The 25068-nt window shown below is 34.0% G+C and overlaps 1 long non-coding RNA gene across 8 annotated transcripts in view; it reads right to left on the reverse strand.

The window, feature by feature from the left end:
* LOC106068908 (uncharacterized) overlaps positions 1-19511 on the reverse strand; it is a 33640-nt gene extending 14129 nt beyond the window's left edge. For 6 of the 8 annotated variants that reach the window (XR_008773979.1, XR_008773974.1, XR_008773973.1 and 3 more), the window contains exons 1-8: positions 19375-19511; positions 17840-18922; positions 17642-17736; positions 17330-17471; positions 17141-17235; positions 16729-16916; positions 15066-15194; positions 13764-13939 (exon numbers count right to left, since the gene is read on the reverse strand). This is a non-coding gene — a long non-coding RNA (uncharacterized LOC106068908). The remainder of the gene's footprint in view (positions 1-13763; positions 13940-15065; positions 15195-16728; positions 16917-17140; positions 17236-17329; positions 17472-17641; positions 17737-17839; positions 18923-19374) is intronic. The other 2 variants (XR_008773976.1, XR_008773977.1) reach the window with 2 other exon arrangements.
* Positions 19512-25068: the final 5557 nt, after the last annotated feature.

A 25068-nucleotide genomic window follows, 5' to 3' on the forward strand; every position in this document is an offset into this window, starting at 1 on the left:
TATTTATAAGACACAGAAGAGAGCACATGGTTGCATGCAGCTTCAGGGTGAGAACGCTAGAGGTCACTTACAAAGGCAATGATAACTACTGAATTGATGATAGAACTACTCCTGGCTACTCTCCATTTGAATTGATAATTGGATGCAATCCAAAGAGTCCTTTAACAATATTATTTAAAAAGTTAATTGGAGGCTATATGTTATTAAAGAATGAATTTGAATTTGTAAATAAAGTAAGAGAAAACAGTTATTTTACTTCTAAAGTAGCAAGAGCTAATTCAGATAAGCAATGAAGAAGACAAAGGAACATAAAAAGTTAACACTGCAACATGAGAAGGCTGATAGAAGATTAAGTTTTTGTGTGGTTGGATAACTGGAAAAATTAAAAGATCTGAAATGGAACTTTATAGTTATAAAAAAAAAATATGAAATGGAACTTTATAATTATAAAAAAAAAAAAAAGTCAATTATATGATCAATATTCATGTCGATGGAAATGTGGTTCAGTCTTAGGTTTAGTACTATTTTTAATGTACATAAATAATTTACCAAATTGCATAAGTTCAGGAACAAAAGTCAGATTGTTTCCAGACAATTGAATAATATATAAAACAAAAACAACTCAAGATACAGAAATTTTACAAAGAAAATTAGATGAATTACAAAAAAGGGAATCACATTGGAGCATGTCTTTACATCCAGAAAAATGTCAGTTATTTATAGTAACAAAAAAACTAAAACATATTAATTTCACTTATCTCATTTATGGCAATAACTCAAGCTCAGATAGGAAAAACCTACCAAGTGTGCAGCCAAACATTAAGGACTCACCACCCACAAAGGAAAAGTCCTAAGCTAATGACAGTAAATTTATCAATTAAATGTGTTTCTCCACAACTACTTAATTGCAAGTGCAAATGTTGATTAGTGTGCGTTGCATCACGAGCGGCGATATTTCCTTTGATGGACACATTCATATGTTCCTTGAGTGTGACTTAATTATTGTTACAAACCTTCCATCGCAATATAAATGAAGACGTCTAACACAGTTATACATCCTTATGAATTTCTTTTTTAAGCACTCAAAGAATGATTTCACTGGGAATCGCAAATACATTTTGATCACCACATTAAGTGCAGAGATGAAAAATCTGCGAATTATCACACATTTGTACACAAACGTTTGTAGATATCCTCATCACAATTAAATAGAGATGTTTCGAAACATCACTGGTTACATCGCTTCACAATGTCTCAGTGGATGAGAGATGAGCGTGATACAAACGACACAAATCCCAACTGTTCCTGCACAATCATATACATCTGATGGCTTCTATTTTCATCCTTTTTTTTTTAACATTTGTTTTGCAAACGTGCATCAGTTGAATAGCTGGAGCCCAATAAAAAGTTTCAGGCTTGCATTTTCGGCTGACTCCTGTTTTGAGCTTGTCGACCGACAACTTCATTTTGATGAACTGACTGTAACAATATTTGTGATGACGTCGTGTTCAAGCTATTGAAGGTGGTCTACAAGCATCCGGTTTAAGGGCTGAATCAGCCTCACAAACTTCGCACTCAACTAATGTCGAGTGAGTTGAATCAGCCTCAAAGCTTGCACTCAACTAATTATGTCCCAACTATTATTCAACTGAACTGAAATAACCGGTTATTTCACAAACTCATTCTTCTATGATATTTTTATAATGCCTTTAAACATTCCAAGTTATGATGATGCTTTGTCCAAGGCATTGTAGCACGTGAAAAAAGCAAAACAAGAAAAAGGATGTGCACTGCTGGGTTGTCTACAAATGCACACAGACATAACCAACTACTTTGTCTTGGATCAACAATTCAATTGATGACTATTAATACATCTAGTCCTCAGCTAAAAATCCTCATGTTTAAAACATAATACAATATCCTTTCCTATAAGTACAAAGATGGCCACCGAGACCGATCTTCTTTGAAAAAGTCCTCAACTACATCCTTTTAACATGAAGATGGCTAAAGAGCCCAGTCTTCACTTTTAAAATTCCTACGTTAATCATTCCTATGAACACGAAGATGGCTAAGGAGTCCAGTCTTCGCTTTTAAAATTCCTCCATTAATCATTCCTATAAACACGAAGATGGCTAAGGAGTCCAGTCTTCGATTTTAAAAGTCCTCCATTAATCATTCCTATGAACACGAAGATGGCTAAAGAGTCCAGTCTTCGCTTTTGAAAGTCCTCCATTAATCATTCCTATAGACACGAAGATGGCTAAAGAGTCCAGTCTTCGCTTTTGAAAAGTCCTAAGCTAAACATAGTAAAGTCATCAATTAAATGTGTTTTCTCCGCAACTATTTAGTTGGTCTGCAAGTACAAATGTTGATTAGTGTGCGTTGCATCACGAGCGGCGATATTTCCTTTGATGGACAGGTTCTTATGTTACTTGAGTGTGACTTAATTATTGTTACAAACCTTCCATCGGAATATAAATGAAGACGTCTAACACAGTTATACATCCTTATGAATTTCTTTTTTAAGCACTCAAAGAATGATTTCACTGGGAATCGCAAATACATTTTGATCACCACATTAAGTGCAGAGATGAAAAATCTGCGAATTATCACACATTTGTACACAAACGTTTGTAGATATCCTCATCACAATTAAATAGAGATGTTTCGAAACATCACTGGTTACATCGCTTCACAATGTCTCAGTGGATGAGAGATGAGCGTGATACAAACGACACAAATCCCAACTGTTCCTGCACAATCATATACATCTGATGGCTTCTATTTTCATCCTTTTTTTTTTAACATTTGTTTTGCAAACGTGCATCAGTTGAATAGCTGGAGCCCAATAAAAAGTTTCAGGCTTGCATTTTCGGCTGACTCCTGTTTTGAGCTTGTCGACCGACAACTTCATTTTGATGAACTGACTGTAACAATATTTGTGATGACGTCGTGTTCAAGCTATTGAAGGTGGTCTACAAGCATCCGGTTTGAGGGCTGAATCAGCCTCACAAACTTCGCACTCAACTAATGTCGAGTGAGTTGAATCAGCCTCAAAGCTTGCACTCAACTAATTATGTCCCAACTATTATTCAACTGAACTGAAATAACCGGTTATTTCACAAACTCATTCTTCTATGATATTTTTATAATGCCTTTAAACATTCCAAGTTATGATGATGCTTTGTCCAAGGCATTGTAGCACGTGAAAAAAGCAAAACAAGAAAAAGGATGTGCACTGCTGGGTTGTCTACAAATGCACACAGACATAACCAACTACTTTGTCTTGGATCAACAATTCAATTGATGACTATTAATACATCTAGTCCTCAGCTAAAAATCCTCATGTTTAAAACATAATACAATATCCTTTCCTATAAGTACAAAGATGGCCACCGAGACCGATCTTCTTTGAAAAAGTCCTCAACTACATCCTTTTAACATGAAGATGGCTAAAGAGCCCAGTCTTCACTTTTAAAATTGCTACGTTAATCATTCCTATGAACACGAAGATGGCTAAGGAGTCCAGTCTTCGCTTTTAAAATTCCTCCATTAATCATTCCTATAAACACGAAGATGGCTAAGGAGTCCAGTCTTCGATTTTAAAAGTCCTCCATTAATCATTCCTATGAACACGAAGATGGCTAAAGAGTCCAGTCTTCGCTTTTGAAAAGTCCTAAGCTAAACATAGTAAAGTCATCAATTAAATGTGTTTTCTCCGCAACTATTTAGTTGGTCTGCAAGTACAAATGTTGATTAGTGTGCGTTGCATCACGAGCGGCGATATTTCCTTTGATGGACAGGTTCTTATGTTCCTTGAGTGTGACTTAATTATTGTTACAAACCTTCCATCGGAATATAAATGAAGACGTCTAACACAGTTATACATCCTTATGAATTTCTTTTTTAAGCACTCAAAGAATGATTTCACTGGGAATCGCAAATACATTTTGATCACCACATTAAGTGCAGAGATGAAAAATCTGCGAATTATCACACATTTGTACACAAACGTTTGTAGATATCCTCATCACAATTAAATAGAGATGTTTCGAAACATCACTGGTTACATCGCTTCACAATGTCTCAGTGGATGAGAGATGAGCGTGATACAAACGACACAAATCCCAACTGTTCCTGCACAATCATATACATCTGATGGCTTCTATTTTCATCCTTTTTTTTTTAACATTTGTTTTGCAAACGTGCATCAGTTGAATAGCTGGAGCCCAATAAAAAGTTTCAGGCTTGCATTTTCGGCTGACTCCTGTTTTGAGCTTGTCGACCGACAACTTCATTTTGATGAACTGACTGTAACAATATTTGTGATGACGTCGTGTTCAAGCTATTGAAGGTGGTCTACAAGCATCCGGTTTGAGGGCTGAATCAGCCTCACAAACTTCGCACTCAACTAATGTCGAGTGAGTTGAATCAGCCTCAAAGCTAGCACTCAACTAATTATGTCCCAACTATTATTCAACTGAACTGAAATAACCGGTTATTTCACAAACTCATTCTTCTATGATATTTTTATAATGCCTTTAAACATTCCAAGTTATGATGATGCTTTGTCCAAGGCATTGTAGCACGTGAAAAAAGCAAAACAAGAAAAAGGATGTGCACTGCTGGGTTGTCTACAAATGCACACAGACATAACCAACTACTTTGTCTTGGATCAACAATTCAATTGATGACTATTAATACATCTAGTCCTCAGCTAAAAATCCTCATGTTTAAAACATAATACAATATCCTTTCCTATAAGTACAAAGATGGCCACCGAGACCGATCTTCTTTGAAAAAGTCCTCAACTACATCCTTTTAACATGAAGATGGCTATAGAGCCCAGTCTTCACTTTTAAAATTGCTACGTTAATCCTTCCTATGAACACGAAGATGGCTAAAGAGTCCAGTCTTCGCTTTTAAAATTCCTCCATTAATCATTCCTATAAACACGAAGATGGCTAAGGAGTCCAGTCTTCGATTTTAAAAGTCCTCCATTAATCATTCCTATGAACACGAAGATGGCTAAAGAGTCCAGTCTTCGCTTTTGAAAGTCCTCCATTAATCATTCCTATAGACACGAAGATGGCTAAAGAGTCCAGTCTTCGCTTTTGAAAAGTCCTAAGCTAAACATAGTAAAGTCATCAATTAAATGTGTTTTCTCCGCAACTATTTAGTTGGTCTGCAAGTACAAATGTTGATTAGTGTGCGTTGCATCACGAGCGGCGATATTTCCTTTGATGGACAGGTTCTTATGTTACTTGAGTGTGACTTAATTATTGTTACAAACCTTCCATCGGAATATAAATGAAGACGTCTAACACAGTTATACATCCTTATGAATTTCTTTTTTAAGCACTCAAAGAATGATTTCACTGGGAATCGCAAATACATTTTGATCACCACATTAAGTGCAGAGATGAAAAATCTGCGAATTATCACACATTTGTACACAAACGTTTGTAGATATCCTCATCACAATTAAATAGAGATGTTTCGAAACATCACTGGTTACATCGCTTCACAATGTCTCAGTGGATGAGAGATGAGCGTGATACAAACGACACAAATCCCAACTGTTCCTGCACAATCATATACATCTGATGGCTTCTATTTTCATCCTTTTTTTTTTAACATTTGTTTTGCAAACGTGCATCAGTTGAATAGCTGGAGCCCAATAAAAAGTTTCAGGCTTGCATTTTCGGCTGACTCCTGTTTTGAGCTTGTCGACCGACAACTTCATTTTGATGAACTGACTGTAACAATATTTGTGATGACGTCGTGTTCAAGCTATTGAAGGTGGTCTACAAGCATCCGGTTTGAGGGCTGAATCAGCCTCACAAACTTCGCACTCAACTAATGTCGAGTGAGTTGAATCAGCCTCAAAGCTTGCACTCAACTAATTATGTCCCAACTATTATTCAACTGAACTGAAATAACCGGTTATTTCACAAACTCATTCTTCTATGATATTTTTATAATGCCTTTAAACATTCCAAGTTATGATGATGCTTTGTCCAAGGCATTGTAGCACGTGAAAAAAGCAAAACAAGAAAAAGGATGTGCACTGCTGGGTTGTCTACAAATGCACACAGACATAACCAACTACTTTGTCTTGGATCAACAATTCAATTGATGACTATTAATACATCTAGTCCTCAGCTAAAAATCCTCATGTTTAAAACATAATACAATATCCTTTCCTATAAGTACAAAGATGGCCACCGAGACCGATCTTCTTTGAAAAAGTCCTCAACTACATCCTTTTAACATGAAGATGGCTAAAGAGCCCAGTCTTCACTTTTAAAATTCCTACGTTAATCATTCCTATGAACACGAAGATGGCTAAGGAGTCCAGTCTTCGCTTTTAAAATTCCTCCATTAATCATTCCTATAAACACGAAGATGGCTAAGGAGTCCAGTCTTCGATTTTAAAAGTCCTCCATTAATCATTCCTATGAACACGAAGATGGCTAAAGAGTCCAGTCTTCGCTTTTGAAAAGTCCTAAGCTAAACATAGTAAAGTCATCAATTAAATGTGTTTTCTCAGCAACTATTTAGTTGGTCTGCAAGTACAAATGTTGATTAGTGTGCGTTGCATCACGAGCGGCGATATTTCCTTTGATGGACAGGTTCTTATGTTCCTTGAGTGTGACTTAATTATTGTTACAAACCTTCCATCGGAATATAAATGAAGACGTCTAACACAGTTATACATCCTTATGAATTTCTTTTTTAAGCACTCAAAGAATGATTTCACTGGGAATCGCAAATACATTTTGATCACCACATTAAGTGCAGAGATGAAAAATCTGCGAATTATCACACATTTGTACACAAACGTTTGTAGATATCCTCATCACAATTAAATAGAGATGTTTCGAAACATCACTGGTTACATCGCTTCACAATGTCTCAGTGGATGAGAGATGAGCGTGATACAAACGACACAAATCCCAACTGTTCCTGCACAATCATATACATCTGATGGCTTCTATTTTCATCCTTTTTTTTTTAACATTTGTTTTGCAAACGTGCATCAGTTGAATAGCTGGAGCCCAATAAAAAGTTTCAGGCTTGCATTTTCGGCTGACTCCTGTTTTGAGCTTGTCGACCGACAACTTCATTTTGATGAACTGACTGTAACAATATTTGTGATGACGTCGTGTTCAAGCTATTGAAGGTGGTCTACAAGCATCCGGTTTGAGGGCTGAATCAGCCTCACAAACTTCGCACTCAACTAATGTCGAGTGAGTTGAATCAGCCTCAAAGCTTGCACTCAACTAATTATGTCCCAACTATTATTCAACTGAACTGAAATAACCGGTTATTTCACAAACTCATTCTTCTATGATATTTTTATAATGCCTTTAAACATTCCAAGTTATGATGATGCTTTGTCCAAGGCATTGTAGCACGTGAAAAAAGCAAAACAAGAAAAAGGATGTGCACTGCTGGGTTGTCTACAAATGCACACAGACATAACCAACTACTTTGTCTTGGATCAACAATTCAATTGATGACTATTAATACATCTAGTCCTCAGCTAAAAATCCTCATGTTTAAAACATAATACAATATCCTTTCCTATAAGTACAAAGATGGCCACCGAGACCGATCTTCTTTGAAAAAGTCCTCAACTACATCCTTTTAACATGAAGATGGCTAAAGAGCCCAGTCTTCACTTTTAAAATTGCTACGTTAATCATTCCTATGAACACGAAGATGGCTAAGGAGTCCAGTCTTCGCTTTTAAAATTCCTCCATTAATCATTCCTATAAACACGAAGATGGCTAAGGAGTCCAGTCTTCGATTTTAAAAGTCCTCCATTAATCATTCCTATGAACACGAAGATGGCTAAAGAGTCCAGTCTTCGCTTTTGAAAAGTCCTAAGCTAAACATAGTAAAGTCATCAATTAAATGTGTTTTCTCCGCAACTATTTAGTTGGTCTGCAAGTACAAATGTTGATTAGTGTGCGTTGCATCACGAGCGGCGATATTTCCTTTGATGGACAGGTTCTTATGTTCCTTGAGTGTGACTTAATTATTGTTACAAACCTTCCATCGGAATATAAATGAAGACGTCTAACACAGTTATACATCCTTATGAATTTCTTTTTTAAGCACTCAAAGAATGATTTCACTGGGAATCGCAAATACATTTTGATCACCACATTAAGTGCAGAGATGAAAAATCTGCGAATTATCACACATTTGTACACAAACGTTTGTAGATATCCTCATCACAATTAAATAGAGATGTTTCGAAACATCACTGGTTACATCGCTTCACAATGTCTCAGTGGATGAGAGATGAGCGTGATACAAACGACACAAATCCCAACTGTTCCTGCACAATCATATACATCTGATGGCTTCTATTTTCATCCTTTTTTTTTTAACATTTGTTTTGCAAACGTGCATCAGTTGAATAGCTGGAGCCCAATAAAAAGTTTCAGGCTTGCATTTTCGGCTGACTCCTGTTTTGAGCTTGTCGACCGACAACTTCATTTTGATGAACTGACTGTAACAATATTTGTGATGACGTCGTGTTCAAGCTATTGAAGGTGGTCTACAAGCATCCGGTTTGAGGGCTGAATCAGCCTCACAAACTTCGCACTCAACTAATGTCGAGTGAGTTGAATCAGCCTCAAAGCTTGCACTCAACTAATTATGTCCCAACTATTATTCAACTGAACTGAAATAACCGGTTATTTCACAAACTCATTCTTCTATGATATTTTTATAATGCCTTTAAACATTCCAAGTTATGATGATGCTTTGTCCAAGGCATTGTAGCACGTGAAAAAAGCAAAACAAGAAAAAGGATGTGCACTGCTGGGTTGTCTACAAATGCACACAGACATAACCAACTACTTTGTCTTGGATCAACAATTCAATTGATGACTATTAATACATCTAGTCCTCAGCTAAAAATCCTCATGTTTAAAACATAATACAATATCCTTTCCTATAAGTACAAAGATGGCCACCGAGACCGATCTTCTTTGAAAAAGTCCTCAACTACATCCTTTTAACATGAAGATGGCTAAAGAGCCCAGTCTTCACTTTTAAAATTCCTACGTTAATCATTCCTATGAACACGAAGATGGCTAAGGAGTCCAGTCTTCGCTTTTAAAATTCCTCCATTAATCATTCCTATAAACACGAAGATGGCTAAGGAGTCCAGTCTTCGATTTTAAAAGTCCTCCATTAATCATTCCTATGAACACGAAGATGGCTAAAGAGTCCAGTCTTCGCTTTTGAAAAGTCCTAAGCTAAACATAGTAAAGTCATCAATTAAATGTGTTTTCTCCGCAACTATTTAGTTGGTCTGCAAGTACAAATGTTGATTAGTGTGCGTTGCATCACGAGCGGCGATATTTCCTTTGATGGACAGGTTCTTATGTTCCTTGAGTGTGACTTAATTATTGTTACAAACCTTCCATCGGAATATAAATGAAGACGTCTAACACAGTTATACATCCTTATGAATTTCTTTTTTAAGCACTCAAAGAATGATTTCACTGGGAATCGCAAATACATTTTGATCACCACATTAAGTGCAGAGATGAAAAATCTGTGAATTATCACACATTTGTACACAAACGTTTGTAGATATCCTCATCACAATTAAATAGAGATGTTTCGAAACATCACTGGTTACATCGCTTCACAATGTCTCAGTGGATGAGAGATGAGCGTGATACAAACGACACAAATCCCAACTGTTCCTGCACAATCATATACATCTGATGGCTTCTATTTTCATCCTTTTTTTTTTAACATTTGTTTTGCAAACGTGCATCAGTTGAATAGCTGGAGCCCAATAAAAAGTTTCAGGCTTGCATTTTCGGCTGACTCCTGTTTTGAGCTTGTCGACCGACAACTTCATTTTGATGAACTGACTGTAACAATATTTGTGATGACGTCGTGTTCAAGCTATTGAAGGTGGTCTACAAGCATCCGGTTTGAGGGCTGAATCAGCCTCACAAACTTCGCACTCAACTAATGTCGAGTGAGTTGAATCAGCCTCAAAGCTAGCACTCAACTAATTATGTCCCAACTATTATTCAACTGAACTGAAATAACCGGTTATTTCACAAACTCATTCTTCTATGATATTTTTATAATGCCTTTAAACATTCCAAGTTATGATGATGCTTTGTCCAAGGCATTGTAGCACGTGAAAAAAGCAAAACAAGAAAAAGGATGTGCACTGCTGGGTTGTCTACAAATGCACACAGACATAACCAACTACTTTGTCTTGGATCAACAATTCAATTGATGACTATTAATACATCTAGTCCTCAGCTAAAAATCCTCATGTTTAAAACATAATACAATATCCTTTCCTATAAGTACAAAGATGGCCACCGAGACCGATCTTCTTTGAAAAAGTCCTCAACTACATCCTTTTAACATGAAGATGGCTAAAGAGCCCAGTCTTCACTTTTAAAATTCCTACGTTAATCATTCCTATGAACACGAAGATGGCTAAGGAGTCCAGTCTTCGCTTTTAAAATTCCTCCATTAATCATTCATATAAACACGAAGATGGCTAAGGAGTCCAGTCTTCGATTTTAAAAGTCCTCCATTAATCATTCCTATGAACACGAAGATGGCTAAAGAGTCCAGTCTTCGCTTTTGAAAGTCCTCCATTAATCATTCCTATAAACACGAAGATGGCTAAAGAGTCCAGTCTTCGCTTTTGAAAAGTCCTAAGCTAAACATAGTAATGTCATCAATTAAATGTGTTTTCTCCGCAACTATTTAGTTGGTCTGCAAGTGCAAATGTTGATTAGTGTGCGCTGCATCACGAGCGGCGATATTTCCTTTGATGGACACGTTCATATGTTCCTTGAGTGTGACTTAATTATTGATTTTTACAAACGTTCAATCGGAATATAAATGAAGACGTCTAACACAGTTATACATCCGCATGAATTTCCTTTTCTAAGCACTCAAAGAATGATTTCACTGGGAATTGCAAATACATTTTGATCACCACATTAAGTGCAGAAGTCAAAGACCTGTTAATTAGCACACATTTGTACACAAATGTTTGTAGATATCCTCATTACAATTCAATAAAGTTGTTACAAAACCTCACTGGTTACATCACTTCACAGTGTCTCAATGGATAAGAGATGAGCGTGATACAAACGACAATCCCAACTGTTCCTGCACAATCATCATATATCTGATGGCTTATATTTTCATCCTTTTTTTTAACTCTTGTTTTGCAAACGTGCATCAGTTGAATAGTTGGAGCCCAATAAAAAGTTTCAGGCTTGCTTTTTTCACTGACTCCTGTTTTGAGCTTGTCGACCGACAACTTCATTTTGATGAACTGACTGTAACAATATTTGTGATGACATCGTGTTCAAGCTATTGAAGGCGGTCTACAAGCATCCGGTTTGAGGGCTGAATCCGCCTCACAAACTTCGCACTCAACTAATGTTGAGTGAGTTGAATCAGCGTCAGAGCTTGCACTCAACTAATTATGTCCCAACTATTATTCAACTGAGCCGAAATAACCGGTTATTTTACAAACTCATTCTTCTTTGTTGTTTTTTTGAATGCCTTTTAACATTCCAAGTTATGATGATGCTTTGTCCAAGGCATTGTAGCACGTGAAAAAATGCAAAACAAGAAAAAGGATGTGCACTGTTGGGTTGTCTACAAAGGCACAGACATAACCAACAATTTCGTCTTGGATCAACAATTCAATTGATGACAATATTACTACATCTAGTCATCAGCTAAAAATCCTCAATTTTTCAAAAATGAATACAATATCCTTTCCTATAAGTACGAAGATGGTCATGGAGACCGATCTTCTTTGAAAAAAAATCCTCAACTACATCCTTTAAACATGAAGATGGCTAAAGAGCCCAGTCTTCACTTTTAAAAATCCTCCATTAATCATTGCTATGAACACAAAGATGGCTAAGGAGTCCAGTCTTCGCTTTTAAAATTCCTCCATTAATCATTCCTATGAACACGAAGATGGCTAAAGAGTCCAGTCTTCGCTTTTGAAAAGTCCTAAGCTAAACATAGTAAAGTCATCAATTAAATGTGTTTTCTCCACAACTATTTAGTTGGTCTGCAAGTGCAAATGTTGATTAGTGTGCGCTGCATCACGAGCGGCGATATTTCCTTTGATGGACACGTTCATATGTTCCTTGAGTGTGACTTAATTATTGATTTTTACAAACGTTTCGGAATATAAATGAAGACGTCTAACACAGTTATACATCCGTATGAATTTCTTTTTTAAGCACTCAAAGAATGATTTCACTGGGAATTGCAAACACATTTTGATCACCACATTAAGTGCAGAGGTCAAAGACCTGCTAATTATCACACATTTTTTGTTATATTTATTGTTACAAACGTTCAATTGGAATATAAAGGAAGACGTCTAACACAGTTATACATCCGTATGAATTTCTTTTTTAAGCACTCAAAGAATGATTTCACTGTGAATTGCAAATACATCTAGATCACCAGATTAAGTGTAGAGTCTCAATGAATGAGAGATGAGTGTGATACAAATGACAATCCCAAATGTTCCTGCACAATTATATACATGTAATGGATTAAATCTTTTTTTTTTACATTTGTTTTGCGAATGTGCATCAGTTGAATATCTGGAGCCAAATAAATAGATGCATCATGAGCGGCAACATTTCCTTTGGTGGAAATGTTCATACTGATTGTTCATTGAATGGGTTAGGGTTAGGATTTTTTGCATGCAATTGTATCACATGGAATAGTAGATTTTTGTTTTCACATTAACTCCCACCATGAAAATATAATGCACATTTTTCCACACCTTAGAAATGAAACATTTTAAGAGTATTCAAGTCAACTTAATATGTCATTATATTGCACATAATCACAAGAAACCATAAATGTTTTTTTTCACACTATCACACACTGAAGAATTTAAACAGTTTATTTAGTTAAAGATCTACATGAAGTCAAGTCAACTTGTTTATGCAATAGTACATATCACTGTGAATTGGAGATCCTTTTTTTTTTGTCCAATTAAGTACTGGGGTGTTAAGACCATGCACATTAACACATAGTTGCTACAATAGTAACTTTAATCATCCCAATCTCCAGTAACTTGAATCATCCCAATCTCCAAGTGGCAAAGTGAAAGTTGATGGTGATTCACAACTTTTCATTTTTGTGTTTGAATTCCATATTTAGAATACATTACTATTGAATTAATCCAAATGACAAAGAATCCAATTCCATTATTTGTTGAAATATATTTACATTTATACAGTTGGAATTATTTCAGAGCAATGCAGTTTTTCTGAAAAATTTAATAGGAACATCCACATATTTTAACTGAAATTAAAATGGTATATCACTAAGTTTAACAAATGAAAATTCAGTTTACTTTCATAACTAGACACTACTAAAACAAATACAATACAGATTTCTTTAACTAGACAGGTGAACTTACAAGTTGTGTGTGAAGTGTTTGTGAAGTAATTACTGACATCATAATATACAAAACAAATACAGGAACCATGCATACATATACAACTAATGCAGGATATTTAAAGTATCATGCACATACAACATACAACTAATGCAGGATATTTAAATTATCATGCACATACAACATAAAACTAATGCAGGATATTTAAAGTAACATACACAAACAACATACAACTAATGCAGGATCATCACTTTACAAAAAAATAAATGCTGTGAAGTATAAGAATATTTCTTACCTTATTCTTAATATGGCTCCATTTGAAGAAATGGCAGACGAACTTAAGATAAAACATGTTGATCATTTGTAGATCGGTAGAATCTTTTCACAGTGAGAGAGACGTTTAATGTTCCTTCAGTAGCCTTGAAATGTTCATCCTTTTTCCTTGACCTCATGTTTAATTGACCATTTAGTCTATAAGTGAGATAAGAAAAATGCACTGTTTAACAAATACATCACATTTAAATGCATAACCTTTAAATGCAATATTGATAAAATTTCTTTTCATTCAAGAAGAGCTTTTTCTGTCTCAGACCTAATGTTTAAAAAGAATGTGTTTTTTAGTGATGGTCATTTTGTTTTCAAATAATAGTCATACTATCTCACTGTGTGATGGAAAAATAGAAAAGGTTTATGAGACTTCATGGTATTTTAATGTCAATTTTTTTATGTATCTCTCTTTGATAGGAGGTATAGTGGCTGAGCGGTAACACACTTAGCTTATAAAGTTGATGTCCCAGGTTTGAATCCTGATATTTTAAATTTTGGGACCTTTGGGTACGTCAAGATTCTACCCAACTCTAATGGGTACCTGACATTAGTTGGGGAAAGTTAAGGCGGTTGGTTGTTGAGCTGGCCACATGACACCCTGGTTAACTGTGGGCCACAAAACATGACCTTTACATCATCCTTCCTATAGATTGCAAGGTCTGAAAGTGGAAAATTTTTTTAAATAAGAAAATCACATTCAACTTTTCATTTGGCTATATACATAAATGTGCCACGAAGAATGAAGCAAATTGCTTATTTTAAATTTTTAGGAAGTAATGCAGTCTAATGTGAGTTCATTAATTTGTGTTTTTAACCCAACAGCTCCATCTTTTAGGTTTTGAAATGCTATCCAATTAAACAAAAGGAGGTAACTAATTTTTTTTTTAAATAATAATTAAATAAATAAATAAATAAGTAAATAATACAAACAAAATAAATAAATTACATAAATAGAAAAATATAGCTAGTTTTAAAATACTTCAAATATCAAAAGTATAAGTACACATTTTAAAAATATCTAATTTCACAAGTAGGCCTTATAAGCTACCCTATCTAGACTTTTATTTAAAATATTTTTAGAAAAACAAAAGACTATACAGATCTGGCTTAAGTTTTGTGTTTCGGTTCTAAACTAGCTCTTATTGTCTGAAAGTTTAAGAAACTATTGCTAGGGTCCTAAAAAAATACATCAGAATTAGGCTCCTATTGTAAAAACAATGCATCTTAAAGCAAAAGCTCTTGGGTTATAGTGTAAAAAAATATTTATTACCTTGATATGTAGATCACTAGATAAACTTTATGACAATAAAGTTGACAGTGGGGAATCAAGGCATCAGTGAAGAATCAGTGCACAATGATTGAGCCACTAACCTCCAGATCAGTAGCATGTAGAGTCTGTCTTTAAAAAAAAAAAACTTGAATGTTGAAGCAAATTTACAAATTGAAAGAAAAATGTCAATCTAAAAAAAAAAAGGAAACAGTAATAGCCCTTGCCCAAGTGTATTAATATATATATATACTAGATATATTTTACCAGCGACCTGCGGGTCTTTATTTGCTTATTACTGTCGATATAGTGTTTTTAAAACATTTAAACGAAATAATAATGTAATAAATAAAGCGAATGTGTAAATGTAAAAATAGTATGAATGAAGCCATCAAATCAAAATAGCTAATCTACTTAAATCCATTTTTTCAAATTAAAACATTTGCTTGTAGGCCTACATATATTTGATTAAAATTTGAAATGAATAGACTTAATTTTGTATGTTCATGTGTTAAAGTATAAAGTAGATCTTGAGGTAGACAAAGATCTAGATCTAGACTAATCTAGAGTTAAAAATTGGCTTTTATAGAGTTCATTCTGTGCTGCGCATGCGTGAACTTTTTTCATGAATGAATATAGGCCTATCTCAACAAGGCTACGCAGCTTTAGCGAACAGCGAACGAATGTATTCAAAAAATTTAAATGTTACTTTGATTAAAATATGAAATGAATGGACTATAATTAGTATGTTCATGTGTTAAAGCATAAAACTATCTTTGCAAAAAAAAGTTTTATCATCTTAGAGTTCAATAAGAGCTTTAGACCTAGGCATAGACTATAACGAACTAATGTAAAAATGATTTTGTAACACAAATTTGAAGGTTCATTTTATTAAATAATGAAATAAATAAACTATATTTTGTATTTTCATGTGTCAAAAAAAAAAAAAATAAGTGCAAAGTTTAGTTCTAAAAATTAGATCTAGATCTAAATCCTTTCAATCTTTTCTCATGTCAACATTGTAAACATTGCCTAGATCCATAAAATACTATAGCTGTAATAGAGCTGGTCTTTTTTTTTTTGATGGTCTTAAGTTTGTTTTAGGGCCACAATACATACACTATGGTCTAAGTTGGTACCCAAGGAACATTTCTGCCAAGTTTTATCAAGTTTTTATTTCTATACTGGAACATACATACATACATACGCCAAACATTCTGCTTTATATAATATATATATATATATATTAATAAAATATCAACCTTACAAATCAGAAGGTAAGTTATTATAAAAATGTATGCACCATTCAAACAGTAAATGTGAAGCAGCTCTTGTGTGGTTACAACTACACCACCTTATTAAAAGTTCACATTTTGGTCCTAATTTGTTAACTTTAGAAGAAAACATGTAGATTATAAACCTAAAACTAGAGCAATGTTTGAAAATTTGCTGGCCAAACAACCCATGGTTAACCAATGGCCATAGAAACAGTTGAGCTTGACACTATCTGACCCATGATCACTTGGTCTGAAACGAGTACTCTAAAACTAGTACTCTAAAACTAACATTTTATGTTTTTATAACAGATTTTTATATGCTTTTAAAATTATTTTTTTTTTTTACTTTGCTTTAAGATATTTGACTGGTACACTAGAATTCAACTCACCTATTGTTCTTAGAGAATTAACTAAGTAACCTTGGACACAAACTTGATCTCCTTGGCCTGACATATCCAGACTCATGACAGTAAAGTGGGTCACTACCAATGCAAGAAAGGTGTACACACTGTTTGGCAGAGTGACTTGGCAATGAAGACTTGTGTATCATAGGGGTGCACTGCTGATAGCTGATACCCTGAAAACAGTTTGTGATTACATAATCTTATTTGATTGACCTAAATTTGGTAAATTAATAAATGCCTTTTAATATTATATTAGTTATGATGATGCATTGTCCAAGGCTAAGTAATGCATCAAATAACAAAGATAGTTATCTAACAAAATAAATACCTATAGCTTTTAATATTTTCTTCTTTTGTAAAATTTGTTTGGTGAATGAAAATAAAACTTTGTACTCACTGTGTAGCCATCTTCATAGTCTTGAGAAATGAACCAGACAGACCATTAGACATTTGTTGATATGCAGTTCAGGGTTATGCTAACCAAATCTAAGGCTTGACCAAAACACAGAAAATAGTTCAGAATAATGTTTAAAAAATTTGAATAAATTGTTTCAGAATTAACTGTTGAAGAAAAAAAATGTCTTACTTTGGCTTTGAAAGCTTTAATTCATACAAATGCCAAAGAGAAAACTGTAATCATCTGATAGCAGATTACCAAGGAATAGTAGTTGCTTGGATAGGATGACAAATTGGTACTGTTGGCAACAGAATGTTTTCTTGTTAAGATTCTGAAATATGGAAACATCATATACTGAATTAGAATCTCTCTTAAAATACACTATCTCATGATATTAAAATAACATTGTTATATAATAATAGTAAAATAATATATTTAATTTAATTTCCATTATCTTTTTTGTAAAATGTGATTTGAATGAAATTAAAACTTTGTACTCACAGTGTAGCCATCTTCATAGTGTTAAGAGATGAACCAGACAAACCATCAAACATTTGTTGATATGTAGTACAGGAATATGCTAAGCAAATCTGAAGCTTGACCAAAAACACAGAAAAATGTATAACAAGTTATTTTTAACATGCAATGATAAATTATTTTAGAATTAGCAGTTAAAGAAAAGAAAAAATTAAGTCTTACTTTGGCTTTGAAAGCTTCATAAAAATGCCAAAGAGATAACTGTCATCTGATAGCAGATTACCAAGGAATATTTGTTGCTTGGATGACAAATTGGTACTGTTGGCAGCAGAGAATGTGCACTTGTTAAGCTGATTAAATATGGAAACTTGAACTACAATATCTCTTAAATACACTATCTCATGATATTTAAAATAACATTGTTTCTATGAAAACAATAGTTAAGCCTATAAGTATTGCATGGTTTGACTATGTTAAATAAGATATGAAGGAAAAATACTTGCCCTATAATTAGACTTCCCATGATGTTTACTTCTAGATTTAATTTCTTCATTCATATATTTACCTGACCTGTCTGTTTACAGCTTTGGCTTTTATCTTCCAGGCTAGTAGTTGATTAGTAATCAATACTCAACGTCTTGAACTGATTAAAAAAACAACTACAAGGTAAATAAATAATTGTATAATTACACATTAAGATGCAATTATTATCATTTGAATTCAACCAGATATCAAGTAGCTGAGCATTTAAACAAATAAATGGCATCTAATAAAAAATTGCTATTCAAAAGTCTTAGTGGAGATACTGGGATTTTGACTAAGCTTCATAATGAGATAATCCCCAATTGGATCTAGCTCTTTAAATGTTAAAGTGAAGAAAATTTATTAAAGTTGTTATGTATACATTTGAAACTAATTACCATAAGGCTAAGAGATAACAGAAAACAAATATTCTTAAATTGTTAGGAAAATATTTAAAACATTTTCAATTAGCATGCAATAAAAAAAAAAAAAAAAGAAAAATGCAATTAAAATATACAAATACATAGAAAAAAAATATACTTGCTTTGATAGGTCTGTAGTAAGAAACTGGTTCTTATTTAACATACATGAAAAGAAATGAATTAAATTAAAGTAGTTAAATGTAACATTGGAAAGAACCACTTGCCTTAAAAAGAGAAATATGGTACAAGCTTGCTACAATTCTGATTATAGGTACTTTTTATTTCTCAGATGTCTCTTAGTCATAGTTCTCATAATTTAGATCACATTACTAGATCACTTGGCTGTAAACTGCATTTGGAACTGAAAATGTTATAAAATATGAGAATATGGATGTTATGACTGCAAAGAGAAAGAGTTTATTTTGAAGATATTGACTTTATTACCAAGTTAGTAAAGCTAAACCTGAGTTTACCTATCTCATAAATAATACATCAATCATAATCAGGCTTTTCTAATATGCATATATTTAAAACAGGTTTCCAAAAACTAAGATAACAGAAAAATATACAAAGTGTTATGTTAATATTAAAAACAAGTTTAATTAACATGCAGTACAAAGTCAAAAAAACTATACTATTACTTACTGTGCTGCTCAATATCTATATATACCAACTGCCTGCCTATTCTTTATTAAGCAAGCATCAAAAGAAACTTAAGTCTAAATTACATAAATTATAGCATTTGAAGCAATGTCTTTGGAAAAAAAAAATTGATCATCTTATCTTCACTACTTTCCATCACAACACCCTCACCTGTTCCTTTGTTGAACTGCTGGGGCACCACACACAATCTGTCAACTGTCCTTCACTTCGCTCACAAGGCTGTACACCTTAAGATCTCGTTCTGAACATTTTTAATGTGATATGAAGCTTGTGTTGAAACTTTGGCTAACAAAAAAAAGTTTGAATTCATTATTTCGAGATGCACATCAAGCATTATGAAATTCAACCATTATTATGCATATATTTTTAATTACAAAATGTTCTATAAAATCAGAAAATTATTCTTTAAATGTTATATAAACATTAAAAATATATTCTCAAATTGCATGCAAAAAAAAAAAAAAGAACATAACTGAAACATTAAAAAAAAAAAAACAAAAAAAAAAACAACTTGCTAGATCAGTAGTTCCACAGCTTTCCTGTTCCTAATTAGCATACTTCAAATGAAACAATGAATTTAAATGAAAAATGCATAAATCGCAATGAATGGATTACTTGCCTTAAATAACACTTTGTAGCATAACAATTTTCACATGTTTTAACTTCTGACCAGTTCCTCACAAGTGATGGTTATAATCATCTGATAACTAGACATTGATCTGAAAATGTTCACAAATTTAATTATGATAATGAATAAATAAAACATTGGACTATGAAATCAGAGTTGTTAAGTTTTTTTGATGATAAAATTTCAACTTAACTATTAAAAATAGATCTATAAAAACTATATGAAGCTTAATGAGTTATTAATTAACATAATTATTCTTTAAATAACTTCAATTAAAAACATGCTCAATTTGCATGCAATAACACAAAAGATAAAGCAACACACAAAAAAATAATGAAACTTACAGATATTTGCTTTGCTAAATCAGTGGTTTAATAGCTTGCCCTTGCTTATTAGGAAAATTTTATGACAATGACATTAAATTCAAAATTGTTAAATTCTACCTTTGTCAATGACTACTTGCCTTAAAGAATGCCAGCATCCTTGATACACCAATTTTTTTAGCGTTTTTATTTACTGTCTGCTTCTCAGAGGCAATAATTTCTAGCAATCTGTTCCCTTTTTATATTACAAAGAAGAGATCTGTGTTTTGATCTGAAAAGAAAAGTTAAAAACTATTCATTACAACCATGGATGCAAGCAACAGAACCCCGTTTTGCCTGCAAGGGGGGGTCGGCAATCCCAAAAAACCTGCAAGCATGATGCCTCTTATACTTCTCGACATAAATAAAACATTGGACTATGAAATCAGAGTTGTTAAGTTTTTTTGAAGATAAAATTTCAACTTAACTATTAAAAATAGATCTATAAAAACTATATGAAGCTTAATGAGTTATTAATTAACATAATTATTCTTTAAATAACTTCAATTAAAAACATGCTCAATTTGCATGCAATAACACAAAAGATAAAGCAACACACAAAAAAAGAATGAAACTTACAGATATTTGCTTTGCTAAATCAGTGGTTTAATAGCTTGCCCTTGCTTATTAGGAAAATTTTATGACAATGACATTAAATTCAAAATTGTTAAATTCTACCTTTGTCAATGACTACTTGCCTTAAAGAATGCCGGCATCCTTGATACACCAATTTTTTTAGCGTTTTTATTTACTGTCTGCTTCTCAGAGGCAATAATTTCTAGCAATCTGTATGATGTTCCCTTTTTATATTACAAAGAAGAGATCTGTGTTTTGATCTGAAAAGAAAAGTTAAAAACTATTCATTACAAGTTACAACACTCCTGTTTAAAATATAATTGGTTGCTAAATTTTTTAAACACTATTATTATAGCTTTTATATAGCGCTACTTTCATGCCTATAGCATGCTCAGAGCGCTTTGGTCCAATCTTATTTGTGGACCAGTGGGGGGGGGGGGGGGGTATCTAGGAATTGGTTTTCCGTGCTGCAAGGTCAAGCACACTTAGTCTCTCAACCATGCTTCCCACTAGATCTTCTAAGTTATATTTCTAGCATAATAAGGCACCATCTTTAATACAAAGGACTGTGAAGGTTATGGATAAGCAGACAGTCTTTAATACAAAGATTATGGATGAAAGACACCATCTTTAATACAAAGATTATGGATGAGTGATACCATCTTTAAAACAAAGATTATTATGGATGAGTGACACCATCTTTAATACAAAAATTATGGATGAGTGACACCATCTTTAATACAAAGATTATGGATGAGTAACACCATCTTTAATACAAAGATTATGGATGAGTGACACCATCTTTAATACAAAGATTATGGATGAGTGACACCATCTTTAATACAAAGATTATGGATGAGTAGGCCTGCAGTATTTCACATGGCTATGCAGACCAAGTCGTCAATGCATATTTCGACACAAATGAACAACTTAAGACCTAAAATCTAAACTAAGTAACTAGTTATGTTATTAAGGCAGCATTTTCTTTTCACAAATATGATAAGTACAAAGTAAGACTAGGCCTAGGATACACTTGATGCAGGTAACAATAACACAACAGTAGTTAGATGTTTACTAGATCTAGAATTCTCTCTCTCTCTCTCTCTATATATATATATATATAAAGTAAAGTTCCCCTTTTAGACCTTGTGGTCTATAGGGCAGATGATGTAAAGGTCATCTGATTCTGTGGCCTACGGTTAACGAGGGTGTCATGTGGCCAGCACAACGACCAACCGCCTTTACTTTTCCCCAACTAATGTCAGGTACCCATTAGAGCTGAGTGGACTCAGAGGCGCCCAAGGATCCCGATATAAAAATCCCAGCCTTCACCGGGATTCAAACCCGGGACCCCAGGTTCAGAAGGCAAGCGCTTTACGGCTCAGCCGCTGCGCCTCCATATATATATATATATAATATACTATATATATAGATCTTTAGCCTAGAAATATATAGTAATAAATATGTAGATCTAGGCTTATAGACCACTAGAATCTCAATCTAGATTAGAGCTAGATCTATCTAGACTTCTAGATACTAAGAGTCTCTAGATCTAGATACAGATGAGCCGGTTATCGTTATCGTGACGTAAGCAAATTTACTTTATCTAAAAGGCCTATATTCCCTATAAGAGTGAATAGTCTATATCTATAATCCATATTATAGTCTATAGCATATACATCTCTAGAATCTAGACATAAATTAATCATGTTATAAAAGTTATTTAATCTTTGACAGAATTACCATAAAGTTGATAAAGAGTTAGTTGCCAAAGCAAGTAAATATTGACTAGATAATAAGATGGCATTACTAAATTTAAATTAGATCTAGAAGACACTGCAAACATACCTGGAACCGAAGATTAGACACAAGGGACATAACGAGATAGGCAATAGATAGGATTAGCCTCATAGGAGCGTCCCATTTCATTTGAATGCTGGCAACACACTGAGCTCTATTCACTTCGACCGCACGTGACCAATAGGCTTCTGTGTCAAAACTTGACCGAGATTAGGTCTAATAGATTGGGATTGGCCAGTTTATCCAAGACATGTGCATTTGTTACATCCGGAACTAGATAGACCCACACTTCGACGTTTAGTTACTATGACACAATAGATCGTTTAAATTACTCTGACCCGTGACCCCTCAATACACATACACACAATATACTAACCAGTGGTCGGCAAACTCGTCATCCAAAAGAGAGCAATATAAACAATACAAAATTGAAGTTTGATCAGAGTTAGTAGCCCTGGAGACACTTTTATTTGAAATAATTAGGATTTAAAGTACAATCTCGCGACTACCGTTACCTTTGTCTTAGGTTGGGGGGGGGCCTACATCAAATTAAACTTAGTATTATACCAGGGCCGGATTTACCTATAGGCAACACATGTTAGAACTATAACTTCCTCACAAGCTACGGTCTGCGGGCGATTTCTGTGCACGGACCAAAGGTTTGGAACTCACTCCCCATTGATCTCAGACAGACATGCTACACTAAATTCAAGAAGAACATTAATAAGACATATCTGTTTAAAACTTTTTATTTAGATTAGTTTGTGTCATTTTAGCTCTCCTGTTAAAGTTTGTAATGGCCTTGAGCCTACATTTTTTGTTTGTTAACTGCTCGAGTCGGGCATCGAACCTCGAGCCCCTTTTATAGGTAGCCAAGCAAAGTTAAGTTCAAGCGTTCTTAGTCTCTCGACCACGCTTCCCAGATGTGCCGACAAATTCGATGGTTAGATTACACAAAGGATTGCGTAATAACATGTCCTTTTTTTTCACTAAATTATTATGTTTGTTTGTAAAATGTTTTACATGTTTCGGATGTTCATTCAGAGTTGAAGATAATTTACTTCCTAGTCCAAACCGTCCTCAGGACGACGGGAGAGGGGAGCGGGCTGGGTTTGAACCCGGGACCATCGCGAACGACAGTCCAGCGCGCATACCGCACTACCATCCTCGTAAATAATCCCCCATCGTAAATAATTAATAACCATTCCATCAAATATTGACTATGTTTATGACGTTGTTGATCTTTTTTAAATTAGCATTACACGTTCGTAATAAAAATAAAAGAGCTGTCATCTACAGATCGTTCGTTATCTCTGCACAGTGAATAGTGAATAATAAGATGTTTTTTTTTAATCGGTAAAAATTGAAGCTTAAAATGTTTCTCTCTATAACCAACGAACTTTGTCATAGAGCAGAATATCTGCATCATAGATACACACACACACTCTCTCGCTCTACTTCAATTAAAAATTCTTAAAATGTGCGAAGATAAAGATCACTAGATACAATTCAAGTAGGCCTACTTTGCGAATTTCGGGAATTGTTTGCGCACTTAGTGATTCCTAATTAAAAAATCTCGTGATATATTTTTTTCTTTCAAAATTGAGACAAATCACAGACCTATAGGCCTTTATATTAACACCAATTTCTTCCACCTTTCTACTGTTGAAATCTAAACTCTTATTTTCCTAATGGAATTATTTTTTTAAGCACTTAGTTATAAAATTTGCTAAATCTACCTCACGTATTATTCATTCAATTGGAAATTAATCCCAAAATTATTCTATTATATATGAGTATTGTGTATTGGAATGATTGCATGCCAAATGCAATCTTTAAATTAAGCGTAATGAAGGATGGCGTAACAGAGACCCACCCCCTCCCCCATGCGCTATAAAGATCAAATGAGGCGCCATTTTGATCGAGGCGACAGAGAAAAACAACTGCCAGAAAAGAATACATTTGATTAGAGTAGCACAATGATCAAAATCACTCAGAAGGTTAAAAAGTAAAGTAGCAATACTACATGACACTAGCTGTACCATAATTTACAAACACGAAAGGTCATCTGTCTTCATCGAGAAGTCCATACAAGTCTAACTTTTAAAACGCTGGTTGTGAAGTCAATAGAAGTCTAATTTATAAAACGCTGGTTGTGAAGTCTATAGAAGTCTAACTTCTAAAGCGCTGGTTGTTAGGGTGTATGTGTTCCGTGTGTGAATGGTGTTCGCATTTGCATCTATATTGTTATTGTTACAGTAGTTACTTGAGGTGGTCAAAGACAAAGACAGTTCTAGACAAACAATTTCCATTTGATTGGATCAATAAAAATTATCTTGTCTGAAAGTTTTCTGAAAACAAAATAAAATACTCAGAAAGACAGCAGGGTAAAGCACATTACTTGTTCCACGTGCTAGGACAAATGTGTACAAGTGCTCCTTCTTCAATGGTGCTATTAGAGCATGGAATGGGTTGTCT

This window comes from Biomphalaria glabrata, chromosome 12 (genome assembly GCF_947242115.1).
Source record: "Biomphalaria glabrata chromosome 12, xgBioGlab47.1, whole genome shotgun sequence".
Classification (NCBI taxonomy): Eukaryota; Metazoa; Mollusca; class Gastropoda; family Planorbidae; genus Biomphalaria; species Biomphalaria glabrata.